The sequence below is a fragment of the Eulemur rufifrons genome, chromosome 9 (genome assembly GCF_041146395.1).
Source record: "Eulemur rufifrons isolate Redbay chromosome 9, OSU_ERuf_1, whole genome shotgun sequence".
Lineage (NCBI taxonomy): Eukaryota > Metazoa > Chordata > Mammalia > Primates > Lemuridae > Eulemur > Eulemur rufifrons.
Window position 1 is genome coordinate 53210542 of NC_090991.1, and position 18190 is coordinate 53228731.

The following is an 18190-nucleotide window of genomic DNA, read 5'->3' on the forward strand; positions in this document are numbered from 1 at the left end:
GATTATTAGGGCTGCTAATCCGAAGACAAAGGGAAGGACACAAGCATTGCGGCCAATGTGGGAGGAGACACCTGGGCCAACACAGGGCACACTTGCAGGGAGCCACCTTCCAGGCAAGGACCTAACTAGGCACAGAGATGCCAGAGCCAGGAGGGAGCTAAGTCTCCCATCTTCCCTCTCTTGCTGGGGGCTTGAGGGGAGAGAAGCTTTATCCAGGTCTGGCCGCTCTGCTCCACCCAGCTGATTTCCCGTCTAAGGGATTTAGGAGACTCTTGTCTTTTCCTAATCTCTCCCTTTGCAGAATTTCTATGAAGTCAGGATCCCATTTCCAGGCAAAGGCGCTTGGTCATAAAGATAATAACGATATTCATTGGTGATGGAGGGGAAGTACACAGTGGTTTCAGCTGCCTGTGGCACTCCACTTACTCATGCTGTGTGACATGCTGAGCTCTTCCCCAAATCTCACAGATGGGAAGGAACTCTGGCGCCCGCGGGGTGGTCGGGGGAAGCTGTGGCAGGGCTCGGTGAACGCAAGCTTCCATGCTTGCCAGCCCGGGGGCGGACGCTAAGATGGCCATTGTTCCCAGCTGCCACTGCAGCCAGATGGGGTAGGAGGCTGGCCTCAGACCACAGCCCAAGCCCAAGGCCTCCCTGTCTTCCAGACTGCTGGGCTTTCGACAGCACAAGGAGGCAGGCTGGGTTCAACTGCCCACGCCAGTTAGTCGGCTACGCCTGGGGGTACAACAGCAGGGAAATACATCTGGTCCCCTCCCTTTGGAGCTTCTAGTCTAGCGTGGGTGGTTGGAGGTGAGGATGAGAGGCAGTGAGGCCTCTCGCCTCCTGCTCCCTCTTTTGGCCAATCTGGAGGAGATGCTGGGGACCCGCCTCTTCTCTGAGCCACGGAAGCCCTGCCCTGCTGCTCAGCAGGCTCTCCCGGGGCTGAGGCCTGGCATCCCAGGCTGGGCTTCCCAGGCTGGGCTTCCCAGGCTGGGCTTCCCAGGGTGCTCAGATCTGCACACCTCGGCCCCTCTCGGCAGGGAGACTCCTTTGCCCACCGGGACAGCCAGTGGGGACTAGCCTTGCCGCCTGCAGGAATAGGGCCAGGTGACCTTTCTGGAGCAGGGGAAAGGTTCAGGGGTCACAAAGCAGGTTGACCCTGATCCCTCTCTTTCCTGCTTCAGACAATCCCAGGGGCGGCTGAGGGAGGCAGGGACAATGGCCTGTGGGGCAAAGTGGCATTCCTGTTTGCAGGCCTTTGTTCCTGGGGATGGGCCTTGGAGCTAATGAAAAGGTTTGTAGCTCAGATGTCTAAGGGGCGGTGGAGTTCTTGAAAGCCTGACATTCCAGGCCCAGCCGGCCTCTGGCATTTCCCAGAAAAACTGCCGGAGAGGGGAGGAGAAGAAAACACTCCACTAACCCCCCCACCCACTCACCCACCCTGCCTCAGATTCCTTGTTCCCTCTGGGGATGGGGCTGGGCCCCAGTGCGGGACCCCTGCCCTGGGGGTGGGGGGGAGCGTTCCTCCACCCACAGAGGGCGTCTGGGTGGTGGTGGGAGGGAGTGGGTGGGCGAGCGGGAGGTGACTAGGAGGGTGAGGGTGCAGAGAGGATGAAGTGTGGGGGTGCAGCGGAGAGGGGAGGGACGTTTCTTTTCACTTGGTCAAAGATGAATCCACATCTGCTCCAAGTGCTGGGCGGGAGGGTGGGGAATGAGGGGAGTGAGCTTGCAGCCAATTATCTCCCCTGACCCCAAACCAACAAACCCTGCTCTGTCCGGCTGGGGTGGGAAGGGTTTCTATTTGCCCTGGAGCAGCTGCAGAAACAGACACCAGGGTAGCAGGGCAGTTCTGGGAAGCCAGGCTGCGGTGAACCATCTGGGTTGCAATGCAAAGGAGGCCTGGCCCACAGTGGAGTGGCAGTGCCCAGGAGGAGGGGAGCCCAGGAAAGGGTGGGCCAGACTGAGTCCCGGGAGACGTGCCTCCTGGTGGATGCCCTGGGCTCAGACGCCCTTGGAGAGGCAGGAGCTGGTGGGGGACCAGGTGGATGCAGCTGTCCAGCTCGTTCTGCAACACCCCAGTGGGGCTGGCTGCTAGAGCCGGGCAGCCGGCCGGGTGCTCCGACACATGGGGCTGTTGGGTCAGGTGCTTCTCACCACCTTGGGGTGCCTGTAGCCTCTGACTGACCTCCCACACCTCTACTCAGGCTCCCCCCTGAGTCCCCATCCTCTGGGAATGCCCCTGGCTCCTCCACACTGTGAAGCACACATTGGTGTACACTTTGTCGTGCTCTGATTCTCGGGCAAGTTCAAAGGGAAAATAATAACACTCTTTCTCTTGCTCCCAAGCCAGCCTCGATGGCAGAGAAGTGGGTCAGAAGGAGTGGGGGCTGGGAGTCTCCATCAAGGACAGGTAGAGGGCATCTAAGGTGACATTGGGCAGCTCTCCCAGTGCCATCCTTTGCCTTCCTCCTTGCCTGTGCTGTACTCACCAGGCCTCACAGTGGTGTGGTTTGGAGATTCTTAGCCCAGGGGTACATGGACTGCCCTCTCCAGGATTTCATAAGCCCCCACCAACTGTCCCCCATAATTGTCAACAATTGTAAACAATGCTGGCTGCTGTCCAGATCCACTGGGGGGGCGGGCAGGACCCACCTGGAGGCTCTTCTTATCCCCTCAGCACTTGTTTACAAAGCCATTCATTCATCCCTTGACTAGATGTCTACTGACCACACATTATGTGTCAGGGATTGAGCTGGATGCCAGAAATGTATCAGTCTGGGACCTCATAATATTATAGATTCCTTCCAGAAGGACAAGATTCTTCCACGACGGATGTTCAGATTAACTAATTTTGACTGCGCTGTGTACTGTGAGGAAGTCCAAGGAGCTGTGTGAGCCTATTATGGGGAGACCTAGTATAATGGGGGGACCTCTGGGAGGACTCCCTGAGGAAGTGGGACATGAGGCTGATGGGAAGCTGAGGTCTAGAGACATCCCCCGACCACACCATGACTCCTGGCTGCTCGAGGCAGAGCTCAGGCTGGAGCCCAGGGGTGCTGACCGGACTCTTGGGCTCTCCCCTCACACTTGCTCGTCTGTCCTCCCTCCTGGCCATCCGACTGCATGCCTGGGTGAGAGGAGGACAGGAGCTGGCAGAGCTGGGGACAGGCAGAGCACCAGGCAGGGTGCCCGGGGCCCTGCTGCCGAGTGTCTTTTCCACGTTCACTTCCGATTCACTCTCCTCACTCACTAAAGGCCTTAGCACCTTACTTCCAAGCTCCAAGGCTATGAGCTGGGAAGATTCTACTTCATTCTACCTGCAGGAGGTGGGTCAGGCACTTCTGGAAGTTTGCAAACTGAAAATGTAGTTTGTGAATCGGGTCAGTGTTCAAGAGGTACCATCAGGTGAGCCGGGGTCTTCCTTTCCTCTTCCCTTTCTTCCTGTGGCACCTGGGACACTGTTTTACAGACCAGAAGATGCAAAGTGGTGGCCCCCAGGCTGAATGCGGCATACATGTATCGCTTGGCCTACACGGAATTTTTTAAAAATTCGAGACAGCATTTAAGCATCTGGAAATTTCTCATCCATGTCCGAATCTGGGGATTTCTTAGGAAAAACTGGACACTCTGGTAGCACTGGACCAGCACTGTAGCATGTTCCTGTTGGCTCTTTATTTATTATTATCATTATTATTATTTTTGAGACAGGGTCTCACTCTGTTGGCCAGGCTGGGAGTGCAGTGGCACGATCATAACTCACTGCAGCTTTGAACTCCTGGGCTCAAGCGATCCTCCTGCCTCAGCCTCCTGACTAGCTGGGACTCCAGATGTGCGCCACCATGCCAGGCTGATTTTTCCATTTTTTTATAGAGACGGGGTCTCACTCTTGCTCAGGTTGATCTCAAACTCCTGGGCTCAAGAGATCCTCCCATATTGGCCTCCCAAAGTGCTGGGACTACAGGCGTGAGCCACTGCACCCAGCTCCCCCATTGGCTCTTTAGATGGGTCCTAGGCTCTCTGGATCAGCGCAGACCACTCCCCAGGATGACTGCCCTCCCCTCCCTCCCCTCCCCTGCCAGGAGCTGCAGGCATTGAGGCAGCAACTTCCACTGGCCTCTGCCCTCCCACTCCTCTCTCTAGGCTAAGGGGCAAGAAGGGCAATGGATTTGGGGACATTTATTTTGAGTCTCTTTCCTAAATTCCAGGAGACTGGAAATGAGTCAAGCCTGGGCTAGAGGAAACATCCAGATCTTCCTATCCTACTTGCTTGGACCTGGTCTGATTTGGCCTCGTCTCAAGCAAGACTTGTCCTGAGGGAGACCCCGTGCCAGTCCCAGGCACGTTCTGTTCTGCCTCTAGCTTGGACTTTGCTGTGGGAGCTGGGCAGGGAGAAGCTGGGAAGACAGCCTTAGGGCGGTGTTTGCCAGGGACCCCCCTTCCCCCCAGCTCCCTGGCTTGGCCACCCAAGCAGGGCCTGGGGACCCTGGGATTCCCTGAGACATCACTGGCCATGGGCCACCGTGTTTCCCCATGCTTTGGGCTGCTGGATCTTGAGCCCTGCAGCTCCCGGCTGGGCTGGTGCTGGCCACCCGCCATGCCGCAAGAGGCTGAGATTCCCCTGAAACCCAGAGCTGCTTTTATCTCTCACTGGCGACAGAGAAACAAACCAGGATGCTCTGCCCAGGAGGCATTTCCAGAAATTTAGGCTCTGACTTCTTGTTGATCAAATGCCAGAAAGTCCTGGGCTTCTTTCTTTGTGGTGAGAGAGTCATTGAGCAATAGGTGTTTTGTTTTGCAGATGACAAGATTTTCCGACATTGAGAAGTTTAAATGATAAATGAGAGGACCTTGACCGATTCCCTACCCCTACCAGGCAAGGTTGCTGATCTGAGTTTCTGTGCTTGGCAAATTTGTTGTTTATAACCTCTGGCTCTCCTGGGCCTCCCCCAGCCCCAACAGGCTCAGGCCCCTGGTCCCAGAGGACCTTACCTCTTCCAGTTTCAGGGCTGTGCGGGCCTACCAGGGCCTATGCCGGGTACATGGGGACAGCCGTGGGGAAAGCTGTTCTCTAACATAGGTGTTGGCACATTTACGTTGGACATAGGGGTTGTGTAACAGGGTAGTCGCCCCTCCTCCCACAGATATGGGAGGGAAATACTGACAGTGGGGAATGTGTAACCGAGGGAATGGCCTGAAAAAACAGCAAAAGTATTTTCTGTCTCTTTAAAAACATCTTCCACTCCTTTTGGAGAATGAAAACCTGCATCCCTGCCTCAGGGCAGTGGTTGGGAGGAGCTGGGTAAATCTTTTGTTCTTTGTGCTGCAGGAGCCGGCTCAGGTGGACCTGGTAAAGAAAGGGCCTGGGTGGAGGTTGGCTCAGATGGACCTGGTAAAGAAAGGGCCTGGGTGGAGGTCGGGAGATGGTCTTCAGTGGAGATGGGAGATCAGAATCATCAACTGTAGTTGGACAGCAATTGCCTGAAGCTGAGAACCCACCCTTTAAAAGCTCTATATTTCTGTTCTTTATTGGGACGATGGCATTTTTCATACAAAAGTCTCCATCCTCCTCCTTTGCCAGAAAAGTAGTAAACTTCTCTTCCCTTCTCCTCAAACCTCTTGTTCTTGTTCTTCTGATGTGGCCTCGAGGACAAGTGCCAAGCTTTCAGTAACAGTTGGCATGGGCTGTCAGACTATTTTTGTAAATAAAGTTTTATTTGGACTCAGCCGAGATCATTCGTATTGTCTCTGGCTGCTTTGGCACCAGAGTTGATTAGTTGCCACAGAGTTCATGTGGCCCACAAAGTATACAATATTTACTAATTTGGCACTTTAAGAATATGAATGCTGACCCCCTGCTTGAAGGGAACAGGAGTCTGCCTTATGCCAGGGAGGGCTGAGGTTAGGTATTAGTTTTGGCAGGACGGGTAACAGGGACTGGAAAAGACCAGAGTAACAGCTTAGCAGGGAGAGTGTAGCTTGGGAAGAATGAAGACAGGAAAAGGGCTGGGGGCCTGTGGAGACCTAGGGCTCAGGTATCCCAGCCCCCAAGGTGGGCTGAGCTTCTGGGCTTGCAAACTGATAGGAAACAGCAGGTCAGAAAACCCCCAGGAGGCCAAGCTGCCCTTTCCCCGACTCTGGGTGGGAAAGCACAAACTGGGTGGTCCCCTCCTCCAGCTGGGAGGCCACGTGTGCCTTCCCCACTCCAGTGCTGGGGCCAGGCTCTCTTCTCTTCGGGGTGCTTTGAGCACAAGAGGTTCCATGGGCTCATATTCTGGTGGGGGCAGGGAGGCAAAAAATACAACAGTAAACCAGTAAATACAATTAGATCGCAGTAAGGAATGGGAAGATAAAATCCTGTTATCTGGGTTGGGGAGACTGTTTCCAAGGGAGGAGACATTTGGACAGAACTCGGAAGAGTGACAGGAGCTGGGGGAATGACCCCGAGGAGGATAAGGTTGCAAGAAGGCCAGGCTGGCGAGGCTGGGCTCAGTGACTGAGGGAAGAATGGAGGGGGAGGCAGGCTGCAGCCCCAGCCTTAGTACCAAGCCACATTCCCTTTTTAACACAAGCACTTGCGCCTCAGAAACAGCCGTCAGCCCCTGTGTCGGCCCCCGTGTCACACACACAGGAGGGTTTCTCATCCCTGGAGGCAGAAGGAGGGCTGGCCAGTTTCTACCTCCCTCTTAACTTTGCTCACAGCCCCGAGTTGGGGAGAGACCCTCTCTCACAGAGCAATCTTGAGGAGGAGGGGCCTTCCTCTTGCATTGGCGTGATTGTCGGTTCAGAGCGTGAATCACAGACGGTGAGGCATGGGCCCTTGGCTCAGGATTTCCTGGTGCTTCCTGCCTGGGAGAACAGCCCCGCTCTCAGGGGCAGCGGCCCACCACTCCCTGACGTCAACTCTTCTTCCAATGAATGGGTTTCCTTTTCCGCTTGGGAAGACATGGGATCTGCCATCAGCCCCATCAACCCTGTCTTTCTAACCCTGGCACCTCCTGTCTGGGAAGGAGTGAGTGGGACTAATGAGAAGCGGTGGCTGAGGGCAGGAGGGCAAGGGGGACTCAGAGGACAGATGTCTTCTCACAGTCAAGGAGTGAATGAGAAACCCCATCAGCAGTAGTGTCTCTCCCAGGTTGTGAGCTCTCCAAGCAGCTCTGGGGCACGCAGAATGCTCTCACACAGGCTCTCTGGGCCACCTGTGTTTTCTGGGAGGGTCTTATCCCCTCTCCTTGTTCTCAGTAACCAGCCCAGATGAGACCTCCTGGCAGAAAGAGTGCCTGTGCTGTCATGATGTAAGTGTAACTATTTAAAAATTGCTTAATCTCTGAAAGCCATTATTTAAAATTTTTGCAACCTCCAAATGTTCATGTTCTGAGGCAAAGTTGTGGTTGCCTCACTTTGGTTATAGCTCTGTCTGTTTCAAACTAGCCATGAAAGCCAGAGGCTCTTGGTGTGTGGTTTCAGAAGAGACTGTGTCATTCCCTGCTGTTTATCCTTAATGTATCTTAATGTATTAACTTACCATGCTATCAATATTGCCATCTTTTTTTGAGGTTGGAAATTCCCAGTGAGATGGTACTATGGTTGTTTGTCTCCCTTAATGCCTCACACAGCAAAGTGCCATAGGCAAAAAGATGCTGAGAGCTCTTTTTAGGATGACTGGGATGCTCCTGTGGTCCACGTGGCACTCACCACTAAGCATCATGGTAGAGCCATTCAGCCAATGTTTACTCTACAATTACCACGTGCCAGGCACTATGCAAAAGCAGAACTATGCAATGGATGGTCTCATTCTAGTTACTGGAAGTTAGGACATTTGATGATTCACCATTTCTAACTTGGAAGAATTGAATCAAATCCCACCTAGTATTTGTAAAGCTATCTAAACTTAAAAGTTCAAATCAATCTGAAATACTCAATGATTGTAAACAATTTGGAAACTCCTGAATAGCACCAAATAACCAACATTTTGGTGTATTTGCTTTCAGTCTGTCTGTATACACACATTTTCTCCTTCCCCCCACCGTTTCTAATTTTTAACAAAATGAGATCATCTCTATACTACTCTTTGGTAATTTGGCTTTTACACTTAATGTCAGTAAATATTCTTCTAGAACATTGTTTTTTATGATGTATGGTCTTCCAATGTACTGATGTACCATTATTTACTTAACTAACTCCCCCACTGTAGATTACTTGCACACTTTTGATATCATGAACAATGCTGAGATGAATATTCTTGTGGGAATGTGTAATTAATTTCTCTGGGATAATTTCATCGGAGAATTCGGAATGCTGTTTTCAGGGTGTCCATGTCATTTTAACCTCATGACACCCCCCTGGGATAAGTAGGATATGATTGTGTCCTGCAGTTTTTCCAGTTTCTAGGTCTCAGTCCATGTGGGCCAGCCAGGGAGCCGCATCTTAGAGTTCAGAACTCATCTCTTCTGCCTTTCATGATACTGCGAGGATTTCCTTTGTAAAATTAGCTGCAAAAAGTGTTCTTGGCATGTAGGGATGTGCTCCTTCACCTTCAGAGCATAGAACTGTGCATTTCCAGGGGCCGGTGACATCTGTGTCTTTGGGCACATAAGGAGGGTGGAGGACTTTTCATTCATCTCACAGAGGTTTGTTGAGGCTGCTCTGTGCCATGCAGCTGCAGGCGCTGGGAATAATAAGGTGAAAACTTGTTCCCCCCTCAGTCTGGTGGGGATTTTCCATGGTTCTGCGCACCTTGGTTTATGAGTGTTAACCAAGTTACAAGACTTTGTCCATGTCTAACTAACACCTTAGAGGTATCGTACAAGTCTAACACCCTACCAACTCCAGCCTGAAATAGATAATGGTCCTGAAAAGCAATCCCACCACCGGGAGGTTAATTTTGACAGCCGGTGGGGGTGGGGGGGCCGTGGCGTGAATGCAAGGCATCCTTTCCTCCGGGACCGTGATGATGGAGCGCAGGTGTGCGGACCACCTCGTACACCTGTGCACACCTCCCTGAGCGTTTAACCGGCGGGCTTTCGACCACCCTCCTGCGGAGAGACCACTGCTTGGTCTGTGTGCCCCAGGGGGAAACTGAGGCTTGTGGGGAGCCATGCCGGACCACCCTCCCGGGGCCGGGACTCCCGCGCCTGCGCGCTGCCGCGTGTTCGCGCTCTCTGTTGTCAATAAAGTTCTAGCGCGTCGGAAGCGGAAGCGGAAGCCGCGAGTCTCCATGGCGGCAGCGGCAGCGGCAGCGGGGCCGGTGTTTTGGAGGCGACTGCTGGGCCTCCTGCCTGGCCGCCCGGGGCTGGCCGCGCTCCTGGGGCGCTTGTCCGACCGCCTTGGCAGGAACCAGGACCGCCGGCGCAGGAGGTGAGACAGGCGGCCGGCCTGAGAGCCAGGCCCCCGCCGCTGCGGCTCGGCCCCCTGGCGTCCCCGGCCGGGTTCCCCGGCGCCCCCGGCCCGGCGTCCTGGGCTTCCACAGCGAGCCCTTCCCAGTGTCCCCAGGCCCTTTTCTGCCGTCCAGGGCTCAGCACCTGGCTTTCCTGCTTCTCCCCTGGCCTTGAGGGAAGGTGCGCCACTGTCAGCCGGGTCCAGCCCAGTGGGCCTCCTGCGCAGCCCGGCCAGTCCTTGCCTCTCCTCTTTGCCGTGCTTGGTGGCGAGTCCCGGCCTCTGTCCACTTACACTTTGGAGGAGGAACTGTGTGCGCGTTCAGGGAGCTTCGGTCAAGCTCCGGAGGCTAAATTTACGTCTTGGTTGGGCCCTAGGATGTGAGTGTTGGAGAGTCTTGTCACGAGAGACACTATTTAGGGTCAGAGGGGTCTTTCCCTTAAGTAATCTTGGCTGTGAGGTGACTTGGCGGGAGTGAATCAGCCCTGCTGGGATTTTGTGTATGCAGCGTTTCTCACATCCTGCCCGAGAGAGCTGTGAAGCAATCCTTGGTCAGTAGCACTCAGGCATGGGAAGAGGAACCACTTGAAACCCTTTTTACACTTTTTAAAGTGCCTGTGTTCTGGAAAAGTACGGAAGTGAGTTATGTAAATGGTGAAGTAGGCTTTGGAGCAATTTGCTCAGGCAGTGGTCTTTAAAAGTCAACATTGGCCAAGAACATGCTGACCTAAGAGGCCTGCTACTATTGCTAATATTAAAAAAAGAGGAAAAGATAATTTTGTGCAAATAGTTTTATTATTAGAGAGATTTGAGCCTTGAAAAAAAAAATAAAACCTTACAACTGTCCGCTTTAGTTGTGCTTGCATTGTCTTAGATTTTGTGGCTGTGCTCCTTGGGTGAGATTTGACCTCCTTGCCTTAGTACAGAAATCTGGGATCCAGTCGTGTGTGGTGATTCTAGGTACACAGAGCTTACTTCATACTGAGCTGTGGTGGAAGTTTTTCAGCAAAAACTTAAGTTTGATTTAGGGGAACTTTTAGGTGATAGATTCAGGGCAGGATGAAACTCCTGGAAGCCCACTGATGAGAATGGCTCTAAGTTTCACATTGGAGAACCTGGTGGGAATGGGGGTGTACAACAGGTGGCCTCTCTATTTTCTGTATTTCATTTTCATTTTTCTGGTACTTAGACCTGTTCGTTTCAGTGGGTAGTGAAGTCAGATGACTTCTACATCCTGGCATCAAACCACTGAGGTTCGGTTTAAAGTTTCAAAAAACGTTCTGCCGTCAAAGACAGGATGTTTAGGTGACTTTGTCATTTCCCTCTATGTGTTTAAACTACGTGAAAAACATTTCATTATTAATCATTGTTTAACATTAGAATTGATTACTAAAGAATGTTTGGGCAATCTCCACAAATTCTTTTGAAAAAGGCATTTCATATGACTGTGCCTTTTTTTAAATTTTTTTTTTTTTTTTTTGAGACAGAGTCTCACTCTGTTGCCCGGGCTAGAGTGAGTGCCGTGGTGTCAGTCTAGCTCACAGCAACCTCAAACTCCTGGGCTTAAGCGATCCTACTGCCTCAGCCTCCCGAGTAGCTGGGACTACAGGCATGCGCCACCATGCCTGGCTAATTTTTTGTGTATATATATTTTAGTTGTCCATATAATTTCTTTCTATTTTTAGTAGAGACGGGGGGTCTCACTCTTGCTCAGGCTGGTCTCGAACTCCTGACCTCGAGCGATCCACCCACCTCGGCCTCCCAGAGTGCTAGGATTACAGGCGTGAGCCACCGCACCCGGCCTAAATATTTATTTATTTATTTTTTAATTTCAGGATATTATGGGGGTACAGACATTTTGGTTACAAGTAATGACTTTGCCTCGCCCAAACCAGGGCTAGAGGCGTGCCCTTCCCCCATACCGTGCACACCTGCATCCATTAGTTGTGAGTTTACCCATCCCCACCTGACACCCAATGAATATTACTACCAGGTGAGCACCTTAGTGTTGATCAGTTAGTACCAACTTGATGGCGGTGGTACATGTGGTGCTTATTTTTCCATTCTTGTGATACCTCACTTCGAAGGATGGGCTCAAGCTCTATCCAGGATAATGTAAGAAGTGCTAGATCACCATTGTTTTTTGTAGTTGAGTAGAATTCCATAGTATACATATACCACATTTTACTAATCCATTCATGGATTGAAGGGCACTTGGGTTGTTTACACATCTTTGCCGTTGTGAATTGTGCTGCTATAAATATTCGAGTACAGGTGCCTATGATTGCCTTTTTTATTGATGGTTGGAGGGGCAGTGGGGATAGTCTAAATTGACTTCCCAAAGTCTTTTTTTGTAAATAATATCAATGGATGTAGTTTATGTGGCTCCATATTTCTTCTTCATTACGCTGAGAGGGATAGTTGTTTCTCTGGGTCAGCAATTCAACCAGAAGCTCAGTTTCTTGGGCATTAAAGTCAGAAGTTCTTTGTTTTATTTATTTATTTTTTATTTCAACATATTATGGGGGTACAAATGTTTAGGTTAAGAAGTTCTTTTTTTTTTTTTAATTTTTTATTTATTTTTTTTAGGCTGGTCAAGTGAAACAGTGGGAGTGGAGAAAGAACAATGGCATCTGTAACTGGTTGTGATCAATTAGTTGTAAACACCACTGCACTTGGACCAGCCCAGAAGTTCTGGTTTTATAATTCTTGGAAGTAATGCTTATGCTAGGACTGAGGTTAAATTCTTTGACTAGTAGTGAGTGATACTGTAAGTTTCTGACCCTTTCTTTGCCTTATTCGGTTTGCAGATTTTTTTCTGAATCTTTGTAGCCTTGGTGTTCAGAGTTATTCATGTCTATTGTGGCTACTCACCCTTTATTGGCTGCTGACTTTCGTTTCTTCTCCATTGTTCAATTGCACCTCCCAATTCCTCATTCCCCGAATGATGTGGTTTCTTGTAACTCACTAATCATTGATTCATTGCTAGTAGTCTGTGTAGTCATGTGCTTAAATTATTTTAGATTTTAGCTTGTCAGTCTGACTCAGTTGTTGGAGGGGCTGGTAAATCTTCATGGCTAGCAAAAGGAACATTTCTTTTACTGCTGTTTCCTTTCAGGCGTAGAGACGGCCATAAAGACAGAGAATTCTACTTAAAATTACTGCTAATTAATGATTTAGAAGTACTGTTGTTTCCTCTTAAGCAAGCATCTGACTCATTATCATTAGGGATGCTGGATCCATTCATTTATTCATGTGTGTGCAGAGCACTGCTATGCTGTGCTAGGTGCTGAGGAAGCAAAGATAAAGACAGGCCCGCCTCCAAGATGCTCGGACACATAAACAGACATTTACAGGAAAGGAGGTAGAAGGTCATGGCAGTACCTAGGAAAGGCACCTGGAGGTCCTAGAAGGCTTCCTGATGGCAGTCACTCTAAGCTGTTTTGAAGGAGGGTAGGAATAGGCTGGGTGAAGAAGAGGGGAAGCGGATGTTCGAGGAACGACAGTGAGTGACAGAAGGCAATTCTGAGGTCCCCCTGGTACTGAAACTATTTCTAGGAGCTGACTGGGGATACCAAGCAGGGGAGGAAGGAAGAGAGGAGGTAGGAGCATGTCAGTCTTCTGGGCCAGAGACCCAGGAAGGCAGGCTCTGAGAGTCCATGTATGAATTCTTTTGATAATGGTTCAGGCCTGAAATGAGGTGTATGTGAGATCAGGGAAGTGGGAGCAGAAAAGAGGGCTGGATTAGAATCAGTCCTGATAGGGCGCATGGAGGTTGGAACACTGCACTGAAACGGGGAGAAGGAAGAGGAGCGGGTTTGGGGATGATGATAAGGTGTACTTGGGCCTCCTAGTTGGTATCCAGGTCCCTCCAGGTGGAGGTGTTCAGTGTCCCGCTGACTGTGACAGAGCTGGAGCTCAGGAGAGGGGGACAGATGCTTCAGATAGTTTTTTGGAGTCATGGGGCTACACAGAATGGGCTGGTTATTTGGAGTAGGTGAGACCTAGTGGGGAATGTATTAATAAGGGTGGTAGTCCCTGACCTTGAATTTGCCTGTCATGCAAGGAAATATTTTTTCTGTGGCCTACTTTTTTTTTCTTTTTAAACTATTTTCAGTTTGAGTTATGTGTGCCTAATAGTCTTTATTTTTCAAACTTAAATAAGTCCCATTTTTTTCTATTCTAGGTGCTTGAATGTGTGTGTGTTGGAGGGGGTAGGGGTTCCTAACTTTCTTGTGTTATAAGAGAAACAGGTAACTAGCAGACTGTTCTTTCCATTAGATTTCCTTACATTGTAATGGCAGGCCAGTTCGACTTGTAAGTAGTTACTGCTCTGAGGGACCACCAGATTTCTGGAAGTTACTTTTTCTGTGAACTTCCTAATGTTGGGACCCAGTCTTCCGTACTCCTTAGAGTTCAGGGCAGCCATCTCTTGGTTTATTTATAACAATATGATGAGGTGGGAGGTGCATATTAGAATCAAAGCATAATTTTTCTAGATAATTCACATTTGATCTTGCAGTGAATTGAAAGATTTACAACTGACTGACTTTCCGTTATTATTATTAACAAGTGCCCCTGAACACATTGTAGCTGGTGATGAATTAGGCTCGATCAGTTGTGTGCTGGTAGGCAGATGGAAACCAGCCTGGGATTAAAATGTTCTGATAGGTAATCCTCTTGTAAATAGTGTCTTCTGATTAATGTAAACGAGTTGATTTGGAGGTTGTCAGGAGTCTGGCTGGCTGAAGCTGTTTGGAGTAGAACATGTGATTGGTTCTCTGCAGGCACTCTGATGTGTCTGGTGCATTTGGCTACCCTAGGTGTACTATGGGTTATAAATATATTTTAGATTTCTGGCCCCCAATGTAATCAGCTTCCTTTTGGCTAAGCCGAGAGGAGAGTCATCTGGCAGCGTGTAAGCGAATGCTGGACGCCCTGGCCTCTCGTGCTGGACTTGTTGTGGGAGTTCAGCAGGCCGTTGGTCTTTTGTAACCTCCGGGAATCCACACTCATTTCCCATCCTCGGGTTTAGGTCTTGCATTAGTCAGGAAGGGCCGCCTGCTGCCAGGGTTGCAGGAAGTACGGTAGCTTCACGTAGTTTCTGGAGCCTTTCTCAGGAAGTGTTATGACTGTTGCTCTTTTCTCATCAGTTCACTTTTTTACATCTAAATGTGTATGACTGAAGGGTGGGGTGGGTTTTTCTAAAAAAGTAGTTTCTGAAAATATTGCAATCCAGAGAGCTCAGTTTCTTTTAAAAACTCCTTTCTTTTTTCGTCGTTTTGTACAGATTTGGATGGGATCCAGACCACAGCGTCTTATCTTACGGTTTCAGAAGGGCGCATGGATGTTTAGACCATGTCTCTCAGCCCACATGGGGGACGCTGAATTAATGCCCTGTGCTGGGTGCCCTGTCCGTGATGCCGTTGTGGGTAGTCTGAGGACAGACCTTCAGCTTTACCATATTCTTTGTTCAAAGCCTCACATACCCGATTTTGATAAAACCCTAAGATGTTGGCCTACTACTTGTGTCCCATCGATAGTGGGTGACATTAGGTACTGCAGCTCCAGGGGAAGCAGATGTGTGTTCTCTGGCACCTGAAGAGGATGCGGAAGGGTCTTCTAAAGATGAAGTGTAGACCCAGGTATAATTCTCTGGCGTTTGCGGGAGCTGCGTTGACCTCCAGGCGCACTGTCGCATAGCCAGAGGAGAAAGGTGAGCTGCGCCAGTGTTTCCCACGAAGCACTTGCCGCTTCAAAGTGTTTGGGGAAATGGAAAACTCCTGTCTCCCCACAAAAGGGAGAAATGCCTTCTCTTATTTTTCCCCAAGGCTTCTTGTGTAAGTAGGTGAGTTCCATAGTCTCTTAGCTGCTGTGTGCTTGCACTATTTCACTTTGGCTGATTATTCGGAGCTAAAGTCCCACTGAGGTGCTGTGCTTCTCACTGGGGGTGTGTGTGTGTGTGTGTGTGTGTGTGTGCGTGTGCGTGAGCAGGTGAGCCAGGCAGGCTTCCACTGTCCTCACTTGGTCGTTGCCCCAGTCCTCCTTGAGATGGTGGTAAGAAACTTCCCTCCCCTCTCCACCGCACCCCTCCTTCACACTCATTGCACCTGCTTGCTCAGGTTCCCCCTCTTGGTAGTGGAGGCCCTCAGGTCGGGGATGCCCGCAGGTCAGGGAGGGGTCAGGAGTGCTTAAGCTGAGCCCATGCCCCAGTTCAGGGAATTTGTCTACAAATTCCACGGGAAGCCTTAAATCACATGACTGAACCTTTGCCTAGCGTCAAGTGTCCTGTGGGCGGCAGCTGGAGCTGGGCTGACTCTGAGAGGATTCTGGTCCCATTTCACCTTTAGGGTTGCAGGCTGTGGATTGTTTTGAGCTGTTTGTTCATTTGTTTTGGTTATTGCTGAGGTTTGTATGGTAAAGTAGTACAGCTTGTCAGATTTTGAATCCCGAGGCACTGGTGCAGTGGGGGACCATGTGCCCTTGCCATGCCCCTGTTCTCTAAGCTCCGCCAGCATTCCAGAGTAAAGGACGGAGCCTTCAGAGAAGCAGGGTTGGCAGAGCCTGATCATCGGACTTCCCATCCCCTACCACTTCCTCCTTCCTCTGACTAGAACTGGGGACTCGATGCTATCTAGAAAGAGACGATTCGGGGGAACCCGGGTCTAGATGTGGAAATTGTGTGTGTGTGTACTGGTTTAGTTCTCTAAAAGCTGAATGTGACATACAGCTAGGCTTCTTGCGTAAAGTAACCACAGCCTCGCTGCCTCCTCAAATCACTTGGGGCTTAGTTTCTTGACTGGGACATGTGGTTTCTTAGTAAACCTCCCTGGTGTGCGGGCAATTGCCTTTGCAGGTGGTCGGCCCCTGGAGGTTGGAATTATTGTGCAGCAGGGGCTGCTGCGAACACAGGGATAAACCTTTTCTGAGAAAATTCCCAGGAGTTACGCTGTGGAAAGCCGGGAACTAACCCCCATGGGGTTCTGGCTGATGTGGAAGGAAGAAAATGGGCCCCTGAGCAGGCCCTGGAGGAGAGAGCAGAGCGGGTTTAGAACGGGATTGGCTCTCTCTGGCCTGCTGACGGGCTTCTGCTGAATTTTGAGTGTCACCAGTCCAGACGTGGTCTCCTCGGCATGTGCCGTCATTGTGGGGACCTTGATAAAACTCTTTGCTGCTTTTTTAACCACCTTCCTTTTTAGATACGTAAAATTGTTACTTGAAGGTTGGGTCTCCACAATGAATCCGTGAATCCTAATTGGCTTTTAGCTCCTTCTCTTCTCTAACAAAAATAAACCTGTCAGTGCACAGATCAAGCGGGAAGCCAACATAAAAAGCCTTCAGTAACTGTTGGATGGAGGCCCTGGTGGAACATTCCCAGGGAGAGCTGCCTGGTAGGGAAGAGACCTGCCTAGGGAACCACAGGGCGCTGGGGCTCGTCTAGCCTGGTGCCTGGCAGAGTGGCTCTCTCCCAGGCAGGACAGAGGTGGCAGGCGGACCCTGACACCTGTGTAGACTCTGTGTGTGTGTGTGTGTGTGTGTGTGTGTGTGTGTGTGTGTTGTGTGCTCTCTGGGCTGTTGAGGCCTTCCGAGGTTTTTCTCTTGAGAGTGGTTTTGCTAGTTCCTCTTCTGTTTGCTCATACCTCTCCTTGCCTGGAGCATCCCCCCTTTCTGCATTTCCTGTTTGAATTCCACAGATTATTCAAGGCCCTGTCAAGGTAGGCTGCTGTAAAACCTCCCCAGTGGCTCAGGCGTCCCCAGCTCCCTTTCTGATCACTTGTAGCGTATGCACTGGACATTTTGACCTTGATTTCATTAACTTTAGCATTTCCTCTTGTGGTGTTAGAGCATTTCAGGTGTGTAGGTCTATTAGGCTACCAAGGTTGTGGGAGGCAGAGAATGTGCCTGGTTCTTCATTTGTACCCTCCAAGGTACATAATAGGTGGTCATGTGATAACTTGAATTGAGACTTAAGTTGACACTTGGCCTCCTCTGGGTTGCTGTGTGCCAAGGAGGGTTTCCTCATCTTTTTGGGAGCTGGTTTGTGTCTCTGGGCTCCTAGGAAGGCCACTGTAGAACCGCTCATGTGGTCTGGAGCGGTGCTTCTTGTGTGGTCTGAGGGGTGGCAGAAGTGCCGTGAGGCAGGGCAGACATTGATCTTACCCTGCTGTCCGCCTTCGCTCCACAAACAGACTGTGTTCCACTGATGGATATTAGACGTTAGGCCCCTTTGGGGCTTCAGACAGGTTGCTATGCACCCTTCCCATTGTCTCATGTTTTTCCGGTGGACTGAAGGATCCTTCCTTCTCTGTGGCCCATGGTTTGGGAAATCCGTTGTTCACACATCTAGGCCTTTAGTTTGCAAGCCTGTGCCCATAAGTGACATCACCCCCTCTAGAGACAGAGGGGGAGAGCAGCTGTTTCCCCAGCTCTGCGGGCCGCGCCAGTTTCAGGCTTCCAGGTTCCAGAGAGCCAGCACCTTCTGCTGTTGACTAAAGTTTTCTTGGCAGTGAATCGCCATGACAGGCCGGTGGGCTTTCTGGGAAGCGCAGCTGTGGGCCATCTGGTGTCTGTGCAGGGACATTTATGAACCCTGGGAAGATTCAGTGCTTTATCATGAAGCGAGCAAGTGAAATCATCTTCCTGGAATTTGTGGCCATTCAGGCTATGGGGTGTTTCAGCATCTTCTCAGAGTCCCTCTTAACGTTATGCATCGAAGAGGATTTTCCTGCTGCTGTTTGCAGGACTGGAATTCAAAATCGGGTCGGGTCTGCATGGGCTCTGGGTGTGCAGTCCCTTGGGCCCCTGCCCCGCAGGTGTCTCG

The 18190-nt window shown here is 50.6% G+C and overlaps 1 protein-coding gene across 5 annotated transcripts in view; it reads left to right on the plus strand.

Annotated features, from left to right (window-relative positions):
* PGS1 (phosphatidylglycerophosphate synthase 1) overlaps window positions 1-18190 on the plus strand; it is a 64716-nt gene that overhangs the window by 7447 nt on the left and 39079 nt on the right. The window contains exon 1 of one of the 5 annotated variants that reach the window (XR_011234911.1): window positions 9195-9351. The exons of the other annotated variants lie outside the window; for them this stretch is intronic. The gene's annotated coding sequence lies outside the window, so the exon portion shown is untranslated. Of the gene's footprint in view, window positions 1-9194; window positions 9352-18190 lie in introns of those variants that run through there. 5 annotated transcript variants of the gene reach the window in all.